Consider the following 19,444-nt stretch of genomic DNA (forward strand, 5'->3'; position numbering starts at 1 on the left):
TTGATCTTTTCCTTGCTGGGAATCTGGAAGACAATGAATCATCAAGAGGAGTGGCTTCCTCATATGATACCTCGGCTTGAATGTCGATTTCCTGATGTGCCCCTACTTCGGGAGGAACAACTATTGTGGGTACTTGTGCCGCTCCATGCACATCTGCTTGCGCCTCTCCTTGCGCCGCCTCTCCTTCCACATGTACTTGGGCTTGTACTTGCACATGTGGTTGTTGTTGCAGCTGTGGTTGTTAAACACTCGTCAGATGAGTTACAACAACCTGTGTTGATTGAGGGATGCTGCTACTTTCTTGCGATGAGCCAACATCACTGGTCGATGGTGATTGAACAACTATACTGGCTGCCTCTGCAGCACTCAAGGGCTTGGACCTAAGTTGGCGTGGTGGTGGTGGCACTGAGCCCAATGGAGCGGAGGTGCTGCTACCAGCTTGGTCCCCAGCAGACCCCGCTGCTGCTGCAGGCGTACTTTTTTTCCCCCAAAAAATGTGGCGGTCGGCCCACCAGTCTCCTTGGTAAGTGGCGCCACTTGCTTCTTCTGCTCCTTACGGGCAACTTTCTTGATAGAGGAGCTACGGGCAACTTTTTTGGGGGCCATCTTCTTCAGATGTCAGAACAGCAGGCGACAGTTGCACAAGTTGCAGAGTTGTCTGTGGCCAAACGTGACGTTGTGCTGCACACACCGCAGCAGGACTTCTTCCTGGCACTGATGAGGAACGATGAGGCTGATGATTCGTCTTTCTGCACCTAAAAGCAAATGGAGCCAGAGGAACATCAGTTAAATAAATGTTGCTTTTTTAGCGCTTCAATTAATAGTTTGCAAGTAAGCATTTTTATTATACCCACCCCCCAAAATGGAAAGACCAATAAAATGCACCACTGACAGGCCTATGGCACAACAAAGCACACTGCCTGGCTTCAAAATGGCCCCTAGACCCCCACCCACATGGCCAGCCCCTGCCTGGACCAGGCCTTAAAATGATCCCCACCCACATGGCCATGCCCCATCAACACCCCAAAAAATCGAAAAACACACAAAAATCACCACAATCCAATGCCACCCATGCCCTCCATGATGTTTACATTAAAGAGACCCCACAGAAAGACTCAGTCCATGCACCACTGAGTACCCCTGGGCAAAAGACCCCAACAACAGCCAAAAAATCGAAAAACACACAAAAATCACCACAATCCAATGCCATCCATGCCCTCAATCATGTAGAAATTCAAGACACCCCACAGAAAGACTCGGTCCATGCACCACTGAGTACCCCTGAGCATAATGGATGAAAGCAAGGCACATTGGATGCAGGCCTATGGCACAAAGCACACTGCCTGGCTTCAAAATGGCCCCTTGACCCCCACCACATGGCTAGGCCCTGCCTGTACCAGTTCTCAAAATGGCCCCCGCCCACATGGCCATGCCCCATCAACACCCCAAAAAATCGAAAAACACACAGAAATCACCACAATCCAATTCCATCCATGCCCTCAATGATGTTTACATTCAAGACACACCACAGAAAGACTAGGCCCATGCACCACTGAGTACCCCTGGGCAAAAGGCCCCAAAAACAGCCCAAAAATCGAAAAACACACAAAAATCACCACAATCCAATGCCATCCATGCCCTCCATGATGTTTACATTAAAGAGACGCCACAGAAAGACTCACGCCATGCACCACTGAGTACCCCTGGGCAAAAGGCCCCAACAACAGCCAAAAAAATAAAAAAACACACAAAAATCACCACAATCCAATGCCATCCATGCCCTCCATGATGTTTACATTAAAGAGACCCCACAGAAAGACTAGGCCCATGCACCACTGAGTACCCCTGGGCATAATGGATGAAAGCAAGGCACATTGGATGCAAGCCTATGGCACAAAGCACACTGCCTGGATTCAAAATGGCCCCTTGACCCCCACCACATGGCCAGGCCCTGTCTGTACCAGTCCTCAAAATGGCCCCACCCACATGGCCATGCCCCATCAACACCCCAAAAAATCGAAAAACACACAAAAATCACCACAATCCAATGCCATCCTTGCCCTCAATGATGTTTACATTCAAGACACCCCACAGAAAGACTACGCCCATGCACCACTGAGTATCCCTGGGCAAAAGGCCCCAACAACAGCCAAAAAATCGAAAAACACAAATCGAAAAACACACAAAAATCACCACAATCCATTGCCATCCATGCCCTCCATGATGTTTACATTAAAGAGACCCAGAGAAAGACTAGGCCCATGCACCGCTGAGTACCCCTGGGCATAATAGATGAAAGCAAGGCACATTGGATGCAGGCCTATGGCACAAAGCACACTGCCTGGCTTCAAAATGGCCCCTTGACCCCCACCACATGGCCAGGCCCTGCCTGTACCAGTCCTCAAAATGGCCTCCACCCACATGGCCATGCCCCATCAACACCCCAAAAAATCAAAAAACACACAAAAATTACCAGAATCCAATGCCATCCATACCCTCAAAGATGTTTGCATTCAAGACACCCCACAGAAAGACTAGGCCCTTGCACCACTGAGTACCCCTGGGCAAAAGGCGCCAACAACAGCCAAAAAATCGAAAAACACACAAAAATCACCACAATTCAATGCCATCCATGCCCTCCATGATGTTTACATTAAAGAGACCCCACAGAAAGACTAGGCCCATGCACCACTGAGTACCCCTGGGCATAATGGATGAAAGCAAGGCACATTGGATGCAGGCCTATGGCCCAAAGCACACTGCCTGGATTCAAAATGGTGCTTGACCCCCACCACATGGCCAGGCCCTGCCTGTACCAGTCCTCAAAATGGCCCCCACCCACATGGCCATACCCCATCAACACCCCAAAAAATCAAAAAACACACAAAAATCACCACAATCCAAAGCCATCCATGCCCTCAATGATGTTTACATTCAAGACACCCCACAGAAAGACTAGGCCCATGCACCACTGAGTACCCCTGGGCAAAAGGCCCCAACAACAGCCAAAAAATCGAAAAACACACAAAAAACACCAAAATCCATTGCCATCCATGCCCTCCATGATGTTTACATTAAAGAGACCCCACAGAAAGACTAGGCCCATGCACCACTGAGTACCCCTGGGCATAATGGATGAAAGCAAGGCACATACGATGCAGGCCTATGGCACAAAGCACACTGCCTGGCTTCAAAATGGCCCCTTGACCACCACCACATGGCCAGGCCCTGCCTGTACCAGTCCTCAAAATGGCCCCCACCCACATGGTCATGCCCCATCAACACGCCAAAAAATCGAAAAACACACAAAAATCACCACAATCCAATGCCATCCATGCCCTCAATGATGTTTACATTCAAGACACCCCACAGAAAGATTAGGCCCATGCACCACTGAGTACCCCTGGGCAAAAGGCCCCAACAACAGCCAAAAAATCGAAAAACACACACAAATCACCACAATCCAATGCCATCCATGCCCTCCATGATGTTTACATTAAAGAGACCCCACAGAAAGACTAGGTCCATGCACCACTGAGTACCCCTGGGCATAATGGATGAAAGCAAGGCACATTGGATGAAGGCCTATGGCACAAAGCACACTGCCTGGATTCAAAATGGCCCCTTGACCCTCACCACATGGCCAGGCCCTGCCTGTACCAGTCCTCAAAATGGCCCCCACCCACATGGCCATGCCCCATCAACACCCCAAAAAAATTGAAAAACACACAAAAATCACCACAATCCAATGCCATCCATGCCCTCCATGATGTTTACATTCAAGACACCCCACAGAAAGACTAGGCCCATCCACCACTAGGTACCCCTGGGCAAAAGTCCCCAACAACAGCCAAAAAATAAAAAAACACACAAAAATCACCACAATCCAATGCCATCCATGCCCTCCATGATGTTTACATTAAAGAGACCCCACAGAAAGACTCCGTCCATGCACCACTGAGTACCCCTGGGCAAAAGGCCCCAACAACAGCCAAAAAATAAAAAAACACACAAAAATCACCACAATCCAATGCCATCCATGCCCTAAATGATGTTGAAATTCAACAAAACAGTTGTATCATGCACCCATAACTAACCCAGGTCCTACTGGATACTGTGGCTACCCACAATATATTTTATTTAATGTTCTGAAAAAGTTCCAAAATTGTAGTTGAAGCAACTGTAATGCCCCAAACAAACAACATCAACTTACTTGTGAAATTTCTAATCCAAAAGTGATCCAAAGAAAGTCAAAAAGGCCTCAAATCCAAATATCCAGCAGCATCCACAAAAAGTAATCCTTCCAGGTCAAGATCCAAATCAAAGTGACCAGGACATGAACAAAGCACTGGGAGGAGCCTGCTGGACAGGAACAGGAAGTTGGAGACTGTGGGGCACTTCCTTCCTCCCACCCCCTCCAAAATGGACTCCTTGCAAAAACAAGTGCAGGCAAATGTCAACCTGAGGAGTTATTCTGATAAAAAATCATCATTTTCAGAAGGTTTATGCTGCCTGCTGGTGGATTTCTTGTGCAGAATTGCAAATTTTGCAATTTCGCATACGCGAGATTGTCGCTGCCTGCCGCATCTACGTGTTCGCAAGTGTTTACTCCCGCGATGCGTGATCACGGGCCTTTATGACGTACTCGTGTTGACAAACCCTCGCTGTGCAAGGTGGCAAGCCGCGACGACGTAATCACGGTCGACAAACTCCCGCGGGATCCCGCAGCAAGATCCAAAATGGCGCAGCACACCCAAACATGGAGAAAAACAACTCTTCAAACGCTGAATGACGGTAAGTGAACGCCGCGCGCCGCAATATTGTATTTGTCAAGCGGGACCAAGTAAAAAAAAATCCGCTTCGTACAAATTTGCGAATTTTCGGCAAATTCGCGAGAGTTCGCGATTGCGAATTTCCCGAAAATCCACGAATTCTGCGAGCGGAACGGATTTTACGCCCATACTTAGAAAAGAGTAAGTGCACGTTTCAAATATGTTTAATTTCAAAATGCTTGTGGGTATACAATATGTTTTTGTGACTATTGTCCCTATGGATCCCTTGTAGTTGTTGTGCATCAAGCAAATCAATAGGGTCTGTTTGGCCTTTTGATTAAAAACAGGCGCGAATTGTACACACGCGTATTCGAATCCAACGTTGTGTATCTATAAACACGCGATAATATTGCAAAGTGAACCAACTCCTCCCGCCTCCCTCCAAACACTTCCCGGTCTGCCATCCTGACACCAACTGTCCATCCTAATATATGTAGACTATTATCTCTATGAGTCCTTTCTTAATGTTGCAAAGTGAACCAACTCCTCCCCCCTCCCTCCGCCCACTTCCTGGTCTGCCATCCTGACACCAACTGTCCATCCTAATATATGTAGACTATTGTCTCTATGCATCCCTTGTACTTGTTGCGCAGCAACCAAATCGATAGGGTCCGTTCTTCCTTTTCATTAAAAACACGCGTGTATTGGACACGCGCGTATTCGAATCCAAAGTTGTGTATATATAAACACGTGCTAATGTTGCAAAGTGAACCAACTCCTCCCTCCACCCACTTCACGGTCTGCCATCCTGACAGCAACTGTCCATCCTAATATATGTAGACTATTGTCTCTATGCGTCCTTTCTTAGTACAAAGTGAACCAACTCCTCGCGCCTCCCTCCACCCACTTCCTGTTCTGCCATCCTGACACCAACTGTCCATCCTAATATATGTAGACTATTGTCTCTCTGCGTCCCTTGTAGTTGTTGTGGAGCAACCAAATCGATAGGGTCTGTTCACCCTTTCCATTAAAAACACACCCGTATTGGACACGCGTGTATTCTAATCCCACGTTGTGTATATATAAACACGCGATTAATCGAATCCAACGTTGTGTCAAAATTTCAAAGCAATCTGTGAAGAACTTTTGGAAATTTTTAGATTTTGAACAAACGAACATTGACATTTTTATATGTCTTTTCATGCTTTCGATTAAAAACACGTGCGTATTCTACACACGCGTATTAGAATCCAACATTCTGTATATAAAAACACACGCCTATTCGAATCCAACGTTGTGTGAAAATTTCAAAGCAATCGGTGAAGTACTTTTGCACAGCAACCACATCGATAGGGTCTGTTTGCCCTTTCCATTAAAACACGCGAGTATTGGACACACTCGTATTCGAATCCAACGTTGTGTATATATACACACGTGCTTAATCGAATCCAACATTGTGTCAAAATTTCAAAGCAATCTGCGAAGAACTTTAGGAGATTTTTAGATTTTGAACAAACGAACATTTACATTTTTATGTGTCTTTTCGGGCTTTCGATTAAAAACACGCGCTTATTCGACACGCGCGTATTGAAATCCAACGTTGTGTGTATAAAAACACGCGCCTATTCGAATCCAACGTTGTGTGAAAATTTAAAAAAAGTCAGTGAAGTACTTTCGGAGATTCGCGATTTTGAACGAACAAACATTTACATTTTTATTTATATAGAGAAGAAAGATAGATATAGATATACCAATTGGGTATGAGCCAGTATTACAATGTTTTGAGGAGAGAGCACATACACTTTTAGCACTGGTTAGAGTGGTAAAATGCTAGGAGTTCTAAAGCTGACAAAAATGAAGTAAGAAAAGGTGGAAGAGGAAGGAAAAACATTTGGGGTGACCCAGCAAAAAAGGGTAATTTTCATATAAAAAAAGGTAGCATTTGCTCCTCTGTCCCAAACCTCTTTGATTCTGTACTTTTTTGTCTGGTGGGAAAGAAGAAGGGTTGCAGGAATGGCATAAGGCCTTCCACATGCTGCCAAGTTCTCACTCTGAATATGTGTGACAATTTAAGGTTATCAGCAAGTTTATTTATGAAATTTGATTGCCATGTGTGACAACAGTCACACAAACTTGCAAAGCGTTAGATGCTTACGGTTTGCTGCCGACCTCGGGTGCTACAGTCCTAATCTCGACAGGAGATCTTTTAACGTCCAGCGCTGTGGAAGGTGGGTGCACCATGCCATGGCACACCGCTAGTTCCTAAGAGGTGCCTGGGTGCTCGACTATCCATAGCATTTGGGTTCAGGAGACTGCTTGTGAGAGGGACTAAAATCAGTGGCGGCTGCAATAGATCAGTGGTGGTGAGGTGGGCAGGGGTCTTTAAAAAAAACAAAGAAAATTCCACTTACCTGGTCACCGCCGCCTCTCCCCAATTCGTCTTCTGCGAAAGACGCATGAACAGGAAATAGAGGAAACACACAGGCTTACAGTCTCCCCTAGCCAATCACAATGCTGCTGGTCTGAGTGCTGTGGTTGGGCCCTCAGATGAGGTCTATGAGCCTGTGCATATTCTCTACCCAGGCTGTATCACAGCCTGGGTGGAGAGCATGCAGAGCGTGCATGACTGTTTGTCTGGGCCAAGACAGCCAGCCAAACCATCATGCACACTTAAGTGCACATACCACTCCTCTCTCTGCTGACTGACAGCCAAGCCCAACCCAGCTCACCCCTTAAACAAAACTGGGCCAGTACATTACTATTATTTTATTTTTCTTGTGGGGCGACGCTCCTCCCTCTTAGTAGAGGAGCCGCCGATGACTAAAGCGAAACTAAAGTGCTGAAGTACCACATGATTCACGTACAGTGTCATTACAACCATCATGTCTCTGCAGCCAAATCCACAAAAAGCCTCTCTAGGACTACAGCCCACACAAATAACCTGACAAAGCCTGACCTTCTCGACCCAACTCGTTTTCTCTGACAGCATGTCTCCTTAAAGATACAGTGCAAGCCATTCCAGAGGTTTACTGCTGAAACTTCACATTGCATGACAAATTATTTCAGTGAGGTAATGTGGCGGCCATGAAGTATTTGCGCTAGTTTGACCCCAGATGTGTGACACTTGACAGTGCTGCGTTCCACTCATTTGCTGGCTGAACGAGGTCTTTCTCACTCTGGAGGCTCAAGTCAGGGCTGTCAAAGCTTGGCGGTGGGTTTGGTCAGCCTTTATTTGAAAGCATAGGTTTCTTTTTTGGGTTTTAATGTAAGTGCGTTTCAGGCTCAACCAGTACAGGTAAAAGAGGTGTGGCAGTGGAGCGGTGGGACGGCGGGGCGGGGTGGAGGTGGAGCAGGGGAAACTCGACATATGACGGGATAGGGAAAGTAACATAAATAAAACCACTTAACTTGCGCTTGCCGCATTGCCAACTCAGCAATTCGGCGATTGCAGGGTAAGTGGCTTTATTTATTTATTTATTTATTACCTATCCCATCATAGATCAACTCCCCCACCCCCATCACTCTTACCTGTACCGGCCGTGCCTGTTGTGTTGAGAAAAGGGCTTTAACTTAAACCGCCTGGGGCAGGGCAGGCCTATCTAGGTGAAAATAGAGTGGCAGTGTCGCTGAACTCTGTATTCCAGAAACAGCTCTTAGTCATTGGGAATGGAAGGCCCTGGCCAAAGGGCGGAGGTCAGTGTAGCCTCGTTCTATGTCACGCAGCCAGGTCGGAGTATCTTGAGTGTATTACTTTTGTTTATTCCACTCCTGCTTGATTCCAATTATTTTTTGCCAAGGATGAAGTGACGGAGATTGCTGTGTGCTCTTGTGTACTCCAAAGGCGAGAAGTCAGCAGGACAGCAGCATGCCAGCAGCATGCCAGCTTCCATTTAATTGAGCAGTCATTAATCTTTTGCAAAGCTGCCCAGTCCGTACCTCTCGACGTCCCGCCAAGAGTAGAAAAACATGTTGGAGTCTGATGTCAGCGGCTATGTGGGCTCGGGCTGGTAGGAGATTGCAGCTGGAGGAGAAGAACCAACAGATATTAGCTCGCCAACGGGAACAGCAAGTAAGCCAGCTGATTTGAATTTCTTTCTTTTTTTGCATTGTTGCCAAGGACGACCCCGCTCTTCCTCATGCCAGCCTGTTGCTGCAGTGCCAGCATGAGCCTGCACTGACACTGCAGTACCGGCCGTCCGAGACTAAGAAAACAAATACATGTGCCAAGCCTTGCTTGCATTGCTGCCCAGGCCGACGCTGCTCTACCTCATGCCAGCCTGTCCCTGCAGTAACAGACTGAGCCAACGCTGATACTGCAGTACACACCCTCCGAGACTAAGAAACCTAAAACATTTACCAATGCTTGTTTCCATTGTTGCCCAGGCCGACCCCGCCCTCCCTCAAGCCACCCTGTCCCTGCGGTGCCAGCCTGAGGCAGCAATGACACCGCAGTACGGACGCTCGGAGACTAAGGAACCTAATGTATTTACCAATGCATGTTTAAATTGCCCCCCTAGGCCAACCCCACTACCCCTCATGCCAGCCTGTCCCTGCTATGCCCGCGTGAGCCTGCACTGACACTGCAGTACGGACTATCCGAGACTAAGAAAACAAATGCATGTGCCAATCCTTGTTTTCATTGCTGCCCTACCTCATGCCAGCCTGTCCCTGCACTGCCAGCCTGAGCCAACGCTGATACTGCAGTACACACCCTCCAAGACTAAGAAACCTAAAACATTTACCAGTGCTTGGTTACATTGTTGCCCAGGCCGTCCCCACCATCTCTCATGCCACTGTACCTGCAGTGCCAGCCTGAGCCAAAGCTGACACTGCAGTATGGCTCATCCGAAACTAGGAAACCCAATGCATTTACCAATGCTTGTTTGAATTGTTTCCCAGGCCGACCCCGCTCTCTCTCATGCTACCCTATATCTGCAGTGTCAGCCGAGCCAGCACTGACACTGCAGGACAGACCCTCTGAGACTAAGAAACCTAATGCATTTAACAATTATTGCTTTCTTTGTTGCCCAGGCCAACCCCCTCTCCCTCATGCCAGCCGGTACGTGAAGTACCAGCCTGAGCCAATGCTGACACTTCCACACGGACCCTCTAAGACTAAGAAACCCAATGCATTTTGCATTTCTGGCTTCCATTTTTGTCCAGGCCGACCCAGCTCTCCTTCATGCCAGCCTGTCCCTGCAGTGCCAGCTTGAGCCAGCACTGACAATGCAGTCGGCCCCCCACAAGACTAACAAACCTCATGCAATTTTCAATGCTTCTTTGCATTGTTGGTCGGGCAGACCCCACTCTCCCTCATGCCAGTCTAACCGTTGAAGTGCCAGCTTGAGCGAGCGCTTATTCTGCAGTACTGACCCTCCGAGACTAAGACCACTAATGCATTTTCCAATGTTTGTTTGCATTGTTGCCCAAGCCGAACTTGCGCTCCCTCACGTCACCCTGTACCTGCAGTGCCAGCCTGAGCCTGCGCTAACACTGCAGTACGGGCCCTCCAAGACTAAGAAACCTAATGAATTTATCAATGCTTGTTTGCATTGTTGCCCAGGCCGACCCCTCTCTCCCTCATGCCACCTTGTATATACAGTGCCAGCCAGCGCTGACACTGTAGTACTGACTCAGACTGTTGCGGGGGTTAAAAGTCGTATTGATTCAGATGACTGGCTGGAGTTTATAGATAGATATGATTTTATCCTACTCCAGGAAACCTGGGCAACTGAACCAACATTTAGGCAGGGATATATCAATTTTTTTAAACCTGCAATTAGAGGTCCGAAAGGGAGAGCTTCTGGGGGTTTACTGATCTGGGTGAAACAATCCCTGGGATTTCACTCCACAGAATAACAGTACACAACCCTGACCTTCTTATCATTAAGTTGAGTAAGACTGGTTGTCGGGATATGATCTTGATTAATGTATATGCCAGAGGCTTGCCAGGAGGCCGCTCCCCTCTCCTGTTGGAAACATTGGATCCCATTCTAGATGATCTTGATAGCGATCTTGTAACCCTCCTAGCTGGAGACCTAAACTGCACCTTCGAGCCATTGTATGACTCAGGGGACAGTTGGGGCTACGCGGAGGATGCAGTATGGGGTATTCCTGAACTGTTGCCCTGTAAACCAGTAACAGCCACTGAGGCAGCAGTAAATTGGACGGCTCTTTGCCTCAATAGGGGCTTTCGGGCTGTCAATGGCCGCGCCAAATCAGACCAGGAAGTAAATTTTACATTCGATAACGGGTTAAGAAAAAGCTGTATCGATTATATCCTATTAAAACTAGGAGACTGGCCCCTGATGATGGACATGGCAGTTCTCCCCCGCCCAGAAAGTGACCACAACCCCTTGTCCTTAAAATTAAAGTTACCAGGTTTAGTGAGATCTGAGAACCCTGGCACTTCACAGACTGGGGATGCCTTCCTAACCAATGATAGGAAGAGACTAAAATGGTCCAAAATTGTGGAGGATATTACTTTAAGGGATATGGTAGACATAAAAATCAGCAACACATATAGTGAGATGCTGGCATATGATCTTCAAGGGGACAATCCCGAAATGGCTAACAATATTATAAACCTCCACAATCGTTGTTTTGCTGACCTCAAATCCCTGCTTTCAAAACCACGGCCCCAGGCAAACCCCAAAATACCGATCTGTCCCAAGAAATGGTATAACAATAAATGTAGGGAAGCCCATACCAAACTTATCAGTGCGGTTAAGTCCAGAGTTATGATCTCAGTGAAAGAAACTAGGGTAAATTATAAGAAAACGCAGTGGGAAGCTAAGCGGGTGTGGGAGGATAAGCATTGGTCGGATTTATTGGAGGCTACCACTTCAAACAACCCCATCAAGTTTTGGGAAATAGTTAAGTGGGGGAAAGATCCGGATGCACGCATCCCTGTGAACCATGTGTCCCCTGTGGAATGGGTAACATTTTATTCGACCCAGTTTTGTGCCGAGAACCCCAATCCCCCCAGCATTACGGTGACGGTATCCCAGCCACCCTTGCAAACTAGGATTATTACCTTTTCGGAAAAAGAAGTCGAGCTGGCTATAGGTCTTACAATGCGAGGGAAAGCAACGGGCATGGATCTTATACCAGCCGACCTGTTTAAAACCAACCCCGCCCTATGGATACCCTACCTTACTAAAGTGGCTAATTCAATAGCCGCTGGTGCAAGTATACCAAAATCCTGGAAGGGGGCTGAGATATTACCCATCTACAAAAAGGGCAGTAGGTCAATTCCTGGCAACTATCGCCCGATTAGCCTCATTGATACAACCCAGAAACTCATTGCACGTATGATCTTAGGTAGGGTCCAAGGATGGATCGAACTAGAGGACATATTATCTCCAATGCAGGCGGGCTTCAGATCGGGAACGAGTACCATTGACCATGTGTTCAGATTTTGTCTGATCTACTGGAAGGTGGTCCAGCTTGGCGGTGGTACAATCTACGCTGCGTTTCTCGATCTGAAGTCCGCGTTCGATCTAGTCCCGAGGGATAAACTGTGGGGAGTCTTGAGGAGTTTGGGAATGCCCGAGGAGTTATTAGTTTTAATAATCAAATTGCATGAAGACAATTTTGCGAGGGTGAGATGGGGCGGCCAGGGGCAAGTGACGGAACACTTCCCAGTAACCCGAGGCGTCCGCCAGGGGTGTGTTCTGGCACCAACCCTTTTTTTATTGTTTATTGACCAAGTGGTCAAATTTTTTAAGGATACCCCAACGGACGCCCCGATGCTAGCAGGACAGCGATTCCCGATGCTCATCTTCGCTGATGACACCCTCCTCCTTTCCCGGACACGCTCTGGCTTACAGCGGGCGTTGGACCGGTTTGGGGAGTTTTGTGTCATCAGCGACCTCAAGGTGAACGTCGGGAAAACCAAGCTTATGGTACTAACAAAGAATCGCCCTGTCCGGTGCACAGTTAGTATGGGTGGCGTTAAACTGGATCAAGTGGAGAATATGGTATATCTAGGGGTTACCCTTGACAGCCGTCTGGGATGGAAAGCACAAGTCGAAGCACAACACCTAAAGCTTGCCCGCCTTACCGGCTGTCTATTAAGTGAACAAAAAAGATCTATCACCAAGCGGGTTTGTCCGGTTCTCAAGATTTATGATGCCAAAATTAACCCAGCAATTTTATATGGTGCAGATTTGTGGGGTTATATGGATCTGATGGGTTTGTTTAAAATACAATGCAAGTTCCTGCGTAACTTAGTGGGTTTGCCACAGTCGACCCCTTCCACCCCTCTCTGCTTGGACATGGGTTGCCCCCCAATTAACGAGATGGCTAGATTTAGATTGGTTGCTTTTTGGAGGCGTTTGTGGACAACCCCTGAACTTACCCTATTTGCCAATGAGGTAGCTGAAGTTAGGTCACTTGGGGGTTCAGGAAAAATTAAATGGTTTAAATGGTAAAATGGTAAAATCTATCCTGACGGATATGGGGCTAGAGCAACTCTGGATATCCCCCTCCACCAGCACTTTTCCATCTAAATTAGCTTTCAAGGAACTGTACTGGGCCACGATTCGCCAGGCTAGAGTCAATGCCTCAAGCTCCACCAATCTCACGGGTAGGTTCCTGTCATTTAAGTTGGACTTGTCCCGTGAACTCTATTGGGATTCAATCTCCAAAACACTGGACAGGAAACTCTACCATCAGTTTCGGGTGGGTGCATTGCCGGTGAATGTATTCACTAAAGGTTGGAAAACGAGTACTACGGACTATTGTAGATGGTGCCCTGGCCACAAGGAAACAATAGGACACTTCTTGTTTGCTTGCCCTAGATATTTAGTACCTAGAGCCAAATGGTTAAAGCCACTGTTCCAGCGCATGCCCATAAGAAAATCCGAAGATGCTATTCGTGTATTAACAACTAACACCTCTGAGTTCATTTCAGTGTGCCTGGCTAAATACCTGGGATGGGCTTGGTCATTAAGGTCGAAACCATAGCACATTTACTGTACTGACCATGCAAATGCTCCTCCATGATGTACTGAGCTCTACCAAAACAGGCTGTTCATTTCTGCTCATGCTATCGAAAATTGTTTGGAATCTAACTGTAAAATCTTTCGTTTTTTTTATCTATGTGCTTAATTTTAGTAATTTTCTCATCAGGTTGGTCTTTTTTGCTATTTAATACTAGTTTTATGAACTCAAAGTTATGTATTTTTAATCAAGCAATGTTTGTTAATGTCTGTCTTTTATGATTTTTTATGAATCGAAATAAAGACTTTAAAACCTGAAACCTGAAACCTGACTCAGACTAAGAAACCTAATGCATTTTCCAATGCTTGTTTGCATTGTTCTCCAGGCCGACCCTGCTCTTCCCCATGCCAACCTGTATCTGCATTGCCAGCCTGAGCCAGCGCTGACACTGCAGTAAGGACACTTCAAGACTAAAAAACAGAATACATCTACCAATGCTGGTTTGCATTTTTGCCCAGGCCAAACGTGCTCTCCTTCATGACAGCCTTTACCTGCAGTGCCACCCTGAGCCAGCGCTGACAATGCAGTAAGGACCTTTTGAGACTAAAAAATAAAATGAATCTACCAATGCTTCTTTGCATTGCTGCAGAGGCTGACCTGCTCTTACTCATGCCAGCCTGTCTCGGCAGTGCCAGCCTGAGCCAACATTGACACTGCAGTGACAAATCTCCCAAACTAAGAAACCTAATGCATTTACCAATGCTTGCTTGCACTGTTGCCCAGGCCGAACCCACTCTCCCTCATGCCAGCCTGTACCTGCAGTGCCAGCCTGAGCCAGAGCTGACAGTGCAGTACGGCCCGTCCTAGACTAAGAAACCTAATGCACTTACCAATGCTTTTGGAAATTGGTGACAAGGCTGACCCACATTCACTTATGCCAGTCTGTATCTGAAATGCCAGCCTGAGCCAGCACTGACACTGAAATACGGTACTCCAAGACTATGAAACATAATGCATTTACCAATGCTTGTTTACATTGTTGCCCAGGCAGTGATTAGGGAGAACCCCCGCAATCCCTAACGCCAGTCTGTTCCTGAAATAGCAGCCTGAGCAAGCCATTGCACAGCAGTAGGGACCCTCAGAGACAAAAAAAATGAATGCATTTACTAATGCTTGTTTGCATTGTTGCCTATGCCGACCCCACTCTGCCTCATGCCAGCCTGTATCTGCAGTGCCATCCTGAGCCAGCGCTGACACTGCAGTACGGACTCTCTGAGACTAAGAAATCTAATGCATTTTACAATGCTTGTTTGCATTGTTTCCCAGGCTGACCCGCTCTCCAACATGCCAGCCTGTACCTGAGATACTAGCCTGAGCCAATGGTGACACTGCAGTACGGACCCTCCGAGACTAAGACACCTAATGCATTTACCAATGCTTGTTTGCATTATTGCCGAGACTGACCTGTACTTCCTCATGCCAGCCTGTCTCTGAAGGGTCAGCCTGAGCCAACGCTGACCCTGCAGTGCCAAATCTCCAAGACTGAGAAACCTACTGTATTTACCAGTGCTTGTTTGCATTGTTGCCCAGGCGAATCTGACTCTCCCTCATGCCAGTCTGTACCTGTAATACCAGCCTGAGCCAGCCCTGACACTGTAGTATGGACCCTCAGAGACTAAGAAACAACGCACTTAAAATGCTTTTTTGCATTGGTGACCAGGCTGATCCGCACTCACTTACGCCAATCTGTACCTCAAATGCCAGCCTGAACCAGCACTGACACTGAAATAAGTACCCTCCGAGTCTAAGAAACGTAATGCATTTACCAATGCTTGTTTACATTGTTACCCAGGCCAACCCCACTCTTCCTCATGCCAGTCTGTTCCTGAAATGTCAGCCTGAGCCAGCCACAACACAGTAGAAGTGACCCTCTGAGACTGAAAAACCGAATGCATTTATCAATGCTTGTTTGCATTGTTGCCCAGGCCGACCTCGCTCTCCCTCATGCCACCCTGTAACTACAGTGCCAGCCTGAGCCAGTGCTGACACTGTAGTACAGACCCTCTGAGACTAAGAAATCTAATGCATTTACCATAGCTTTTTTGCATTGCTGCCCAGGCCGACAATGCCCTCCCTCATTACAGACTGTTCCTGCAGAGACAGCCTGAGCCAGCACTGATACTGCAGTAAGGACCCTCCGAGACTAAAAAAGCAAATGCATTTAGTAGTGCTTGTTTGCATTGTTGCCCAGGTCGACCCTGCTATGCCTCATGCCAGCCTGTACCTGCAGTGCCAGCCTGAGCCAGCATTGACACTGCTGTATGACCCATCTTAGATAAAGAAACCTGATGGATTTACCGATGCTTGTTTGCATTGTGGCCCAGGCCGACCCCGCTCATGCCAGCCTTTACCTGCAGTGCCAAAATGAGCCAGAGCTGACATTGGAGTATGGACCCTCTAAGACTAAGAAAACTATTGCATTTACCAATGCTTGTTTGCATTGTTGCCCAGGCCGACCCCACTCTCCCTCATGCCAACCTGTACCTGCAGTGCCAGCCTGAGCCAGCGCTGACACTGCAGTACAGCCCATCCGAGACTAAGAAACTAATTCATTTACCAATGCTTGATTGCATTGTTGCCCAGGCTGACCCCTCTCTCTCGCATGCCAGCTTGTACCTGAATTGCCAGCCTGACCCCACGTTGACACTACAGTATGGACCCTTCCAAACTAAGAAACCTAATCCATTTACCAATGCTTGTTTGCACTGTTGCCCAGGCCAACCCTGTTCTCCCTCATGCCAGTCTCTCCCTGTATTGCCATCATGACCAAACACTGATACTGCAGCACAGACCCTCGGAGATAAGAAAACCTAATGCATTCATCCATCCTTATTTGCTTTTTTCCCCCAGCCGAACCCGCTCTCCCGCATGCCAGTCTCTACCTGCAGTGCCTGCGTGAGCGTGCGCTGACACTGAAGAACAGACCCGCTGAGACTGAGAAATCTAATGCACTTACCAATGCTTGTTTGGATTGTTGCCCTGGCCGACCCTGCTCTCTCACATGCCAGCCTGTACCTAGAGTGCCAGCCTGAGCCAGCACAGACAGTGCAGTACTGAACATTCGAAACTAAGAAAGCTAATGCATTTACTAATGCATGTTTGCACAGTTTCCCAGGCCAACCCCGCTCTCCATCATGCCAGTCTGTCCCTGCAGTCCCAGCCTGATCCAACGCTAATAATGCAGTACAGACCCTCTGAGACTAAGAAACGTAATGCATTTTCCAAATTCTTCTTTGCACTGTTGACCCAGGCCGACCCCACTCTTCCTCATGCCAACCTGTCCCTTCAGTGCCAGCCTGAGGGAGCGCTGTAACTGCAGTATGGACCCTTCGAGACAAACAAAACTGATTTGTTTACCAATGCTTGTTTGCATTATTTCCCAGGCCAACCCTGTTCTCCCTCATGCTAGCTTGTGTCTATAGTGCAAGCCTGAGCCAGCTGTGACACTACGTATGAACCCTCCAAGACTAAGAAACCTAATGCATTTACCAAACCTTGTTTACATTGTTGCCCAGGCCGACCCAGCTCTTCCTCATGCAAGTCTGTTCCTGAAATGTCAGCCTCAACCAGCCAAGGCACAGTAGAAGTGACCCTCTGAGACTGAAAAACTGATGCATTTACCAATGCTTGTTTGCATTGTTTCCCGGGCCGACCCTGCTCTCCCTCATGCTAGCCTGTGTCTACAGTGCAACTGCAATTCTGAGCCAGCGGTGACACTGCTTACAGACACTTCGAGACTAAGAAACCTAATGAATATCCAAAGCTTGTTTGATTTGTTACCCAGGTCGATCCCGCTCTCCTTCATGCCAGTCTGTACCTGAAATGCCAGCCTGAGCCTGCCCAGGCACTTGCTATGGACCATCTGAGACTAAGAAACCTATTGCATTTACCAATTCTTGTTTTCAAATGTCACTCAGGATGACCCTGTGCTCCCTCATGCCAGACGCTACCTGAAATGCAAGCTTGTTCTAGCGCTGACACTGCAGTACTGACCCTCCGAGGCTAAGAAACCTGACTCTGCAGTTCGGCCCATCCTAGGCTAGGAAACTACATGCATTTACCAATGCTTGTTGGCATTGTTGCCCAGGCTGACCCCTCTCTCCCGCATACCAGATTGCACCTGAAGTGCCAGCCTGAGCCCACGTTGACAATGCAGTATGGACCCATCGAAACTATAAAAACCAATGTATTTACCAATGCTTGTTTGCACTGTTAAATTTGAATTTGAATTTAAAAATATTTATTGAGCGCTCGTACACCAAGCAGTTTCATGGCGCTGTAGAGGAAAGTGATACTTGAGTGAGAGGGTAATGCAGTTTAGATTTTAAAAACCTGTGCAAACAAATTGGTTTTCAGAGCGCTCCGGAACTCCAGATACGAGGATGTTGATCTCATTTGGAAAGGTAGAGAATTCCAAAATTGCGGAGCAAGAGCGGAGAACATTGAGCCTCCCATTCTGCTCTTCTTGAATCTGGGCACCACCAGTAGGGACATAGAGGAGGATCGGAGTTGTCTGCTGGGGATGTAGGGGATGATTTTTGACATGATAAAAGATGGGGCTGTTCCCGCAAGAGCCTGGAACGTGATACATCCCAACTTGAAGAGGGACCTTTCTCTAATTGGGAGCCAGTGGAGGGATATGAGAAGGGGAGTGGTATGGTGTGACTTGGGTAAACCATAGGCCAGGCGGGCAGCTTGGTTTTGCACCAGTTGGAGCCTCCGGATGGCGTATGCGGGGGCGCCGTTGTATAGGGCATTCCCATAATCCAGCCGGGAGAGGACCATAGCCATCTAGATCAGTTTAAGGGCTGAAAAGGAAAAAAAACGTGAGATCTTGCGAATGGTGCGCAAAGTAAAAAAGCAGGAGGAGACCACTGTGCTGATCTGAGAGTGTAGGGTCAGTTGTTGGTTAAGGGTGATTCCCAATGTCTTAACGGAGGGAGAGGGAGAAGGGGGGGACCAAAGGAGGGGGGCCAGAAGATGGGGGACCAAGGGTTGAGTTTGCCGCCAGTGAGAAGAAGTACTGTCTTATCAGGGTTGAGCTTGAGGTGGTTAAAGCACATCCAATCCCTGATAAAGACCATCACCGACTGGAAATTAGAAATAGAATCGGGGGAGTTAGAGAGGTTAAAAATGAGTTGGAGGTCATCGGCGTAGTTAAACACCGTGACCTCCATCCTCTGCAGAGCAAGAATGAGTGGGCAGATGTATAAATTAAAAAGAAGGGGGGAGAGAGAGGATCCCTGAGGGACGCCACAGTTTACTTTGTGGGCCTCGGAGGAGAAATTGGCCAGATGGACTGCCTGTGAGCGGTCTCTCAGGAACGAGCTGATCCAGGCCAGGGCAGAACCTCCAATGCCTGCCGCCTCGACACAGGAAAGAAGGATGGTGTGATCCACCGTGTCGAAGGCAGCCGACAAGTCAAGTAGAACCAATGCCTGAGGGAGATTAACATCTTGCCCCGCTCTGAGTGTGTCAATAACAGAGAGCACCACTTTTTCAGTGGAATGGAGAGGGCGGAACCCTGCTTGGCATTGTGATAGATAGCCGCTGTGCTCTATAAAAGAGCTTAGGACTTTGGTTACGTGGCGTTCGAGAACTTTGGCCAGGTAGGGTAGGAGGGAAATGGGCCGATAGTTTACTAGCGCTGTAGCGTCTGAGCCTGT

General features: G+C 47.8%; 1 protein-coding gene across 1 annotated transcript in view; it reads left to right on the top strand.

The window, feature by feature from the left end:
* The first annotated feature begins 8,786 nt into the window (after positions 1-8,786).
* Positions 8,787-19,444, top strand: part of LOC144824590 (lectin-like) — a 141,250-nt gene continuing 130,592 nt past the window's right edge. The window contains exon 1 of the mRNA XM_078683643.1: positions 8,787-8,841. The gene's annotated coding sequence lies outside the window, so the exon portion shown is untranslated. The remainder of the gene's footprint in view (positions 8,842-19,444) is intronic.

Source organism: Lissotriton helveticus, chromosome 3_1 (genome assembly GCF_964261635.1).
Source record: "Lissotriton helveticus chromosome 3_1, aLisHel1.1, whole genome shotgun sequence".
Lineage (NCBI taxonomy): Eukaryota > Metazoa > Chordata > Amphibia > Caudata > Salamandridae > Lissotriton > Lissotriton helveticus.